This window comes from Nymphalis io, chromosome 23 (assembly GCF_905147045.1).
Source record: "Nymphalis io chromosome 23, ilAglIoxx1.1, whole genome shotgun sequence".
Lineage (NCBI taxonomy): Eukaryota > Metazoa > Arthropoda > Insecta > Lepidoptera > Nymphalidae > Nymphalis > Nymphalis io.
The window spans coordinates 368,575-378,353 of NC_065910.1; the positions used below are offsets into that span (position 1 = coordinate 368,575).

General features: G+C 33.0%; 1 pseudogene; it reads left to right on the top strand.

The window, feature by feature from the left end:
- The first annotated feature begins 8,732 nt into the window (after window positions 1-8,732).
- LOC126777734 (5S ribosomal RNA) lies at window positions 8,733-8,851 on the top strand (annotated as a pseudogene).
- Window positions 8,852-9,779: the final 928 nt, after the last annotated feature.

Sequence of the window (9,779 nt, forward strand, 5' to 3'; positions counted from 1 at the left end):
ACTGCACATATACGCACTAATTTTTATAACAAATGTCCTCACAATTTAATCTTGTTCAAGCACTTATTTTATTACACGAATATTTATTGTCCAAAACGACACTTATAATGTTTTTTTAATTAAAAAAAATGAAGAACATTAGTTTATTTATCGTATTACATTTAATAACAATATTATTAATTAATTAATTAATATTAAAAATCATTAATCAATAGTAATAAATATTTTGAAGTAATTCGCACGCTAAGAGTTTCGTAGTTCGCAAACGCAACCGACCTCGCAAAACTATTACCAAACTTTGACTGAGGTCTCGACTGAGTATCACTTAATATCGTCCCGCCTTTCTACGCAGCCTTCCCGCCTTACATCCGTCTCTTTCATTCCCTTTACCTAACTCTAGTTCTGTCTCGCACTCTGGCCACGCCTACTCAACTTGATTGGTAGCTTGGTAAGGGTAGGGTTATAAAGCACAAATCTGTCAAAAGCGCACGTTTTCCTGTTCGGAGAGGACGCATTTTAATTCAACACTTTGTTACTTATACGTAATTAAAAAGATTTTTTAATGATGATTAAATTAAAATGTTGTTACTATAAATAAATATAATAAATAGCTATAGATTGTCATTTTTTTTTATATTCCGTACCCGCTTCCCCGCAAGTTCAATTACTTAAAGACTTAATACTCGAATATAAAAAAACGTACACCGTTACACGTATATCATTAAATGATAAGCCTTGTCCGTGGATATTGTACTTAACATAATTCACATTAAATCACTACAACCAACCATTCGAACTAAATAGTGAGTTAAGAACGTCTACAATCCCGTAACACAACCTATGATACATATCCCTTCTTAATCTTTAAGCTTCTTATAATTAATCCTTTAAAAAACAAAACCGAACAATTCAGACGATGTTAGCGAAGTAAATCGGTTCTTAACAGATAACTCAACTCATTGTCTGATGAGTGTTTAATTCTCACAATGACTCTTAAGCTCTCGACACCTTCAAACGAGCCTGTAATCCCTTCGTAAGGCGACAACACTCCACACAAACGGTCAAACTCGATGTGCTTAAAAAATACAATAAATAGATTTTTAACGAATATGTCGTAATATTTTCTATATTAGATTTATAATTCATATAATGTTCGACGGTGATAGAAAACTCTGTGAGGAAATGAGAATGTAAGGTGAAATCCACATATATCACTCTATAGTTCTATCATCAACAGCATTTGTATTGCTGTGTTCCGGTTTAAGCAATAAGTAAGTCAGTTTAATTACAAGCAAAAGAGATATAACATTTGAGTTTGTGTAGTGGCAGCGGATTTATATTGAATGTAATTTCTTACAGCACCTTTATATATAGGCTGTTGTGACCGAGTACAATCAGGTGGCTCATTTGCTACGCTAGTTCCTCATATAAAATAAAATCCTGACCCCTTGGGTTATGCCCGCCCTAACAATTTTTTTTTCATGAAAAAAAATATCCCATGGACATCGACTGCTGGGTTCGACGTAGGATTCGTACCTACTAAGCCCCTGTAATAGACACAGATTGGAAAGGCAATGGGTACGTTCCGCTTGTATTCGGTGGAGCTCTCCTCACTAGTGCGTACGGCAGCGCTAGACCAGCTCTGCCATCTTCACTAAACACAAGCTTGTGGTCAAATCAGAGGAAAATAAGAATATTAATAATAATATGCAAAAACGCATTTTCAGTATTAAAAATAAAAAAGGTTTTTTGTATAATGTTAGTCTATTATCGTTTAAAAAATACTTCAGCTTAAGTTAAAAAGATATTCGGATTAATAAAAAAAACTACTGTAGTTATTATATATCAATATATACATGTATAATCCTAAATATCACCAATAATTATTACAATTTACATTTACGATATACAAATGCAACTCTTAAATAAATGAGCTGTTAATTATTGACTAAGTTTTTATTTCTCGTACCTGTAAACGATGTATTAAGAAAAAATTCCAAGGCCGTCCCTTCCGAGTAATTTGGAACGTTCTTGAGTGTCATAATAAGATTAACAAACTCCTAATCCGCATATTATATTGGCATTATTGTTTTCGTTTGAACTCATTTCTGGCCAAGGCATAACATCAGATTTAGTTGAAACGGTTTAAATATACTCCTTGTGATAAAAATAACGAAACGCCCAATTTATTATCAGATATTATATTGAAACTGTCATCACCACAAGCCCTGGTTAGTTGTAGTTTTTCTTACTCGCTCTAATGGAGTGACTAACCTATAAAAGCGCAGATCCTGAGTTTCAAGATTAAAAACTCGGTTTGTGCCAATATAAAGTAGTTGAAGTTTTATGTCGAGATATTTGCAGTAGAAGCCCAGAGCATTCCCGTGCCTCGGAAAGCACGTAAAGTCGGTAATGTTTTTAAAAAGGTTTAAGGGCTACTATTTCTAATTATTTTTAAGCTGTTATCATATTTTTTCTACTAATCCGTAAGATCTTACTTCAAATCTCATTAGTTTACTCGTTAATAACAAAAAATACTTAAGTTTTGTACTTAATGGTAGGGTTTTGTGCCACCCACTTATCACTTATTCTACCGCCAAACAGCCCTATTTATTACCTGTTAATACCTATAAGCACCCATTTTATACTAATCTCAAAATACGTTAGTTAAAATAGTTTTTCAAAAATAAATGCTATTTAATCCTTTAATTAAAATCCTTTTTAGTACTTATTACCGGATTTGTTTTCTTTGTTGGTATTAAATATAAAAAGATTTACTTTATGATACAAATATTTTGTCTGACAGTGGTCTTTGAGATGACTAATGAGTTTTTAATACTAACGCCCGACGGTCTATATTCGACAGTAATTATTATTGACAACAACACATACGAACACAAAAACAAAATATACAAATTTATAAATAAATCGTTGATATATAGAGAAAAAAGGTACTGAACTGTTAGGCTTGCTCTACTCACGAGCTTCGGTTACTTTTTTTATCATTAAAAAGCAAACGTTTGACAGTAGTCTTGCCTGATGTTAAGCATCGACACGGACTAGATTTGAAGACACCAATGTTAGTAAAGAGTTAGGGATCGAAACTGCGACTTTTTTCAACGCTATATAGATTGACAAATTGAAAGATTGATCTATCGTATTATGTTAGATACAATTATTCTATATCCAAAGTATATTTAGATGTCGGATGGTAGAACAATAATATCGGCGATATATCAATATATAATCACACCATTCAGTTTATATGCATATACATATATAATACTATACTATGAATTTATTACGTATATAACTTACTTATCGATGTTCACTTTGTTTGTGTTCAAATATCATATAAGTAACAATATCGGACGTCCGAATGTAGGCAGACCACACCATCACAGTTGAACGAACTACATTAACCATAAAATGTGACAGTTGTATAATAAAATTACTTCTATAATATTCCATTTATTATATAAACCAAAATATATTATATATCACTTTATGTAAAACATAATAGTGTAAAATAAAAGTTATAAGTAACGCTGCAGAGGTAAGGCGGGAGAGCTCAGCGAGAACTATTATTGTCATTGTTATTTAGCTAACTACGTAGGTGCTGAGACAATACAAGCCGCTATATCTATATAACATAGTTGCTAAAGACGCAGTTCCGCCACTCCGATGTCTCTTTGTCGCGAATTAAGGCAATTTTCTGAACGCCGGAAAATAAAATAATAGCCAGCCCATTAGCGAGCCCCCATCCTTCCCTGCGTCCCGCTCCGCCGCTCCACACCCCTCTGGTGCGAGTCGCCGGCGCTCGCTAATCGTCGGAAATGAATTTGACGTTTCTCTCTACGCGCGCTTTGACTCGAGCGGATTCTCGTTCCGCGTCATTTAACGTCGCCGTTCGCTGCTCAATGATCGTCGCTACTCGCTATCCGCTATCAGCGCTATCTGATGCTTGCTACTACCTTTTATCCGAAGCAAGCAACGTGTCGTATTGCTCTTCGCTATAAACATTGAAACCTATATAAATACATGATTAAGGATTTTAAATATAATTATGTTGCGATCTACAGATAATACAACTAACCATCCTATCAGTAACTACCGACATCTAAAACGGAAATATATGAATAATAATATCGAATCTATTGAAAATAATTGTATCGACATTTTTAAGACCTAAATTATCAATGAATAAGAACCATATTTAGTAACGAATACAATCGTTCGTATTTATATGTTCATAATACACAACTTACGATATATTGAGAGCCAAAACGGTTAAGCTTTTTAAAAGGCATACACTTCCGTCGTGTGAAGTGTAATAAGGCGAACTAATAGCGCCGTACTAAGGGTATAGTTAAAATGTGTGTCGCGGGAAGACGTGAACGATGATCCCTCGTAACAGTACAAAGGTAACCGGGACTCGCGATATAATTATCTATTTAAAGGCGCGTCATTACCCGCGCTACGGAACCACATGATTACGTTCCCGCGTGACACTGCTACTTTGTGATTCGAGAGACTGTCTCGGAGGTAACTTCTGCAAAGATATATAATTTATGAGATTTGATTATTTTGTTAAAATCCATTTGTATTTCATTACTTCAATTATACGTTTTTAAAAATGTGATAATACATTAAATTTAAATGTATAACGTTTCAAATAGTTTAATTGCAATAATCAAGGCAACACATAAAACTAAGGTTTAATTTAATTAAATAATATTTTACTATACTCCTGTAATATTTATCTTAGCAATTTCTGAGTAAAAAAACATTGCTATTACATTTTATAACTGTTCTGTTATTATTATAATCAATAATTATATATGAATAAAGTACATTTACTGAGCCATAAACGTTACAAAGAGTGTGAATAATAACCTTTTTTTAGGAATTCGATAAATAATTATATTAGGAGGAGAAGGATATTACAAAACTAATTTATATTTTAAAGCATTTTTTTTTAATTCCAAAAATTGCTAAGACAAATATTACAAGATAAAAGTAAAATATTTTTTATTTCATTTAAAAGTTAATAAGTAAAAATTACTACATTTTTACTATAAATATTGCTCGTTGTTAATGAAAAAAATAAATCTAGAGCATTCAATTAGCCTCTTATAAGGACTTTTAAATCGTCGCAGAATTAAAAGTATAGAAATTCTTATTCGGTGACATAAAAATATCAAAAAGTTTCTTTGTAATGCAAACCCTCGATCTTAAACTTGGCTTGGTCGAAACTTGAAAGTATTTAGAACATCTAATTGAGAGATCTAAAGTGTGTCGGAAGTTCGCGATTAGATTGAGCCACAGCGGCAGGAAGGAACCGCCAAATTAGCCTCCCTCTCTCGTGGTACCACCTCCCACTAACCTCCTGTCACCCTCCTCAGCGATTGTTTGCTCCCATTAGCGATCGCTTTGATCACTATACTCGATGAACCTTACACTTGGTCAAATGCCTGGTCGAAAATAAAAGATTTTAACTTTCAAGTGTTTCATACAAAGAATCCTTTCTTAATATTGATAATATTTATTTTCATTTAATACTAATTATTAATATATATTATAAATATATTTGATCTTATGTAGTACTTTATTGTATTTGGATCAAACAAAATGAATAAAAAAATGTTAAATTTTTTGGTTCACTATGTTATTATGTTAAATTTAAAGTAATTAATGAATCGTATAATACTGATTGCGGCACATTATCCATTATATATATCAAATTAAAGAGCTGACTATGACCGGTTACACCGACAGGCACAGGCAGGTTCAAATTCATGCTGTTTTATTTGTCAGTTTACACCACACCAAATACCACTGACACTAAATGTGTTGTGTACCATTACATCGGCTATCGAGTAACATGAATCCTAAATGTGGTCCCATTATTGCATGTTTTATGGCATTTCTTGGCGTCATTGTTTAAAATAGAACCTCGAGAACGGCGCCCTCCAGCCTGAGTGGTTTTGCATTACCTCCTCGATCACTCCTCACCACGCAACACGCTACACTGTGTCGCACACAATATTTTTTCGCAATTACTGTCATTAATATATTTTTTCGCAATTACTGTCATTCCGACTCATTTATTATTTTATATATATATATATATATATATATATATATATATATATAAAATAATAAATGAGTCGGAACTAAATAAATTACATTTAACAAAAAGATAAGACAAAAATCCAAAGACGAGAAAACTTATACAGCAACAATTCATTTGTTCCTTGTAAAAAAATATTAGATGTTTAGTTTATAAGTAAATATTCAAGAGATATCAATGGTAACTCAACCCATTTATTATTATTTACTGCATAAGATAAGTAACTAATAAAAATGTATATAAAGCAAATGTAGAGCACCTTTTGCGATTCACAGGCTAAATTACATTCCGTATATCTCTACAAACTTGAGTCGGTTACACACGATAATTTCAAAAAACGATTGATAACAAAATAGTGTTAACCATAGAAATAACTGATCTCATAATATACTTGCTAAAAAATCTCTATGTTTACCTTAGTCTTGAACTTTATCAAGAAAAATTATCTATATATGATTATATTCTTTACAGATTTCTATATTCATTCGAACACGGTGTAAACAAAGTCTCGTAGTTGGAAAACGGCGTAGCAGGCGGGTGTAGCGGTAATGGAACGGCCCATTAACCACTCAGCGTTCAATACTCATGTTATCCGCTTATCGAAGCATTGTTCGCGGTGTAGCGCCGATACCTGCACGAGTACGTAGCTCTCCTCTACGGTTGAGGACGCCTGCACACTACTGTCTACTGCATTCAATTTGAACCATTTCACCACTAGGGCCACGTATACAGGACGTTTTCACTGCTCTACTATGTCATATAGTGTTACGTCAACGGTAGGGTAAAAGACGCTGGTGTTGTTCAAAATTATAATTTATTGTTATTTCGCGATATTTTCTAAATATAAAGGTAATTTTAAATTGACGCTAAAGTTTTTATTTTTTCATATATAAAATGTTTATATATTTTTAGTTCAGTTAAGTAACATATATCTATAACTAGCTGCCCACCTCGACTTCGTACGGGTAAAATAAGGATTTATTCCCGTGCATTTTTTAATCAATTCGGTATAAGCATTCGTCAATCGATCTATTCGCTCATACAATATAATTATATACATAAATGCATAAAAATTAGCGGAGATGGCCCAGTGGCAAGAACGCGTGTATCTTAACCGATGATCGTGGGTTCAAACCCGGGCGAACACAACTGAATTTTCATGTGCTTAATTTGTGATTATAATTCATCTCGCGCTTGACGGTGAGGTGCATGTCTCTAATTTCAGTAAAATTCTGCCACATGTGTATTCCACCAACCCGCACTGAAGCAGCGTGGTGGAATAAGCTCTAAACCTTCTCCTCAAAAAAAAAAGGAGAGGAGGCCTTTAGCCCAGCAGTGGGACATTCACAGACTGTTACGGTTACGGTACATGCATAAAGCATAAAAACAAGTAACATAAGCAGTAACATCTATACCTATGTATATTTTTGTGATTTATTGTCAATTCTATATTGACCAAATCAGTAGTTGTGGTAACAGCCATTGAAAGTTCCACAGACATGCAAAGGCCTCTACTCAATCTGAGGAACATGTGTGAAACTAATTCAACCACGCGACACGAATAAGGATTGATGAAATATGTTAGAAGTACATCAGACACATGTAGATTCCTAAAGCTCGAGATATACTTATAAATATAAATTAAGGATATAAAGACCACCACCACTCGTCGTCAGTGCCTGCCCTGGCCTAAACCCGCAATATTCGGTTAAGATTGAGTGTTCTAGCACAGGGCTAGCTTGCTCTAAAAAATTTTTCGATCAAAAAAGTTGTCGTTTTACGATAATTAACATATTTAGCATTTCCCAAAAGAATACTATAGAGAAATTTTATATTAAAACTAGTAGCGACAACGCAATACCAGGAACTACTGTCCGTGCGTCTGTCACTCTAAAGCAAATCCCTAATAGTAACCACGACTGACAATAGAAACAACGTCAATGTGCACTAAGCCTTAGTCACATTAGACTTAAGAATTTAAAAGCGATTTTGAAACAGCTTGCAAAACTCGATAGCCTAATGATAATTGATTTCCATTGTTCTCTTTACATTGTTGAATTTTTATACATTTTACCATTTAAAGGTATTCCGAACAATACTTCATATGTCAAGCGTTTTCGTCGAACCCTCGATGGCTCTTTATATTTTTTGTTTTGCCTGTATTAATTATACGCGTACTGGAAAATCCTTTCATCATTTTGTTGTTAAAAAGGAAATAAAATGTTTCATACTGCTGTTTCGCAATATGGTAACTAAAGTGATGTGACTTAAGTACATTAAAAGTTTCGAGATGTTTATATATTTAGTTCTGTTATGTTCAATTTAAATATATCATTGGTACTTACTTAAATATAGTAAAATTAGATATAATAATAGAGGTTTCACGATCACAGATAATACAAACATTAAACGATTCATCATAATATATACGTATATATATATATTTATTTAAACATAACTAATAATCAACATATAATAAAGACATATCTTATATTGATTTAAAAATAACGGTCAACGAAATCAAAGTTTATACACAGCGTTAATAAGGGTATTAAATGATATTCAACAGAAAGATTTAGATTTTTACTTTTGTTCTAATGCCAACATCCATACCATGTTGAATACACCGGTTCTCGTCCGATCACCGATGTTCAGCAACATCAGGCGCGTTCAGTACTTGGATGGGTGACCGCCTGGGAACGCCGCGTGTCGTTGGCCTTTTTGCATTACCAGTAAAATTATTAAGAAATTTTCGATTTTTACGATTACATAACTTAACTATCTTTCAGTGACAATCGATGTCTCCTAGAAAAGCGAGGCCCATGGGCTGAAAAGCAATTAATTTATTTAAAATGGCACGGAAAACAAGTTGGCACAGTGAACAAGAGAGACACATAAACGTACAACTGACAAGAGCTACTTGACCAATCAGAGCATATGGACAAAGAGAAGTTAGTAACAGCCTGTGAATGTCATACTGCTGGTCTAAGGAATCCTCTCCTTTTTTTTGAGGAGAAGGTTTTGGAGCTTATTCCACCACGCTGCTCCAATGAGGCTTAGTGGAGTACACATGTGGCAGAAATTCAATAAAATTTGACACATGTAGGTTTCCTCAAGAAGTTTTTCTTTACAGCCTACACTGGATCATCTCAATATACATACATAGAAGACACATAGAAGTTACAGAACACAATTAAAAAGACTTAAGTACCTTGTATAAAATTTACAAAATTATTAATACGCTCAAGAAATATATTTTTGAGTTTTTTTATAAATTATGTCTAACTTGCTGTTAAAAATGTCAATATTACATTATAAGCCCGTTGCAGTTTACATCATAAAATTCAACACATGCTGTATATTATATATTATCAAATGCTATCTCATTGAGAGTATTAAGTTAGAGTTGGTTAAGTTATTGGTGGTACTGCCAACAAAAGTCAATAATACAAAAATTCTAATTAAACTGTAAATTAAAATCAATCATTTCTTACACATTAAATAAGTTAATATGATAAACCGATTATTATAATCATTATAAACAAATCATATTATTAGGTCCTTACATATGAAATTGGCGTTTTGTACGGGAGGAATATAAAGTCAATTTTTTTTGTAAAATATATTTAATTAATCAAAGTATGCA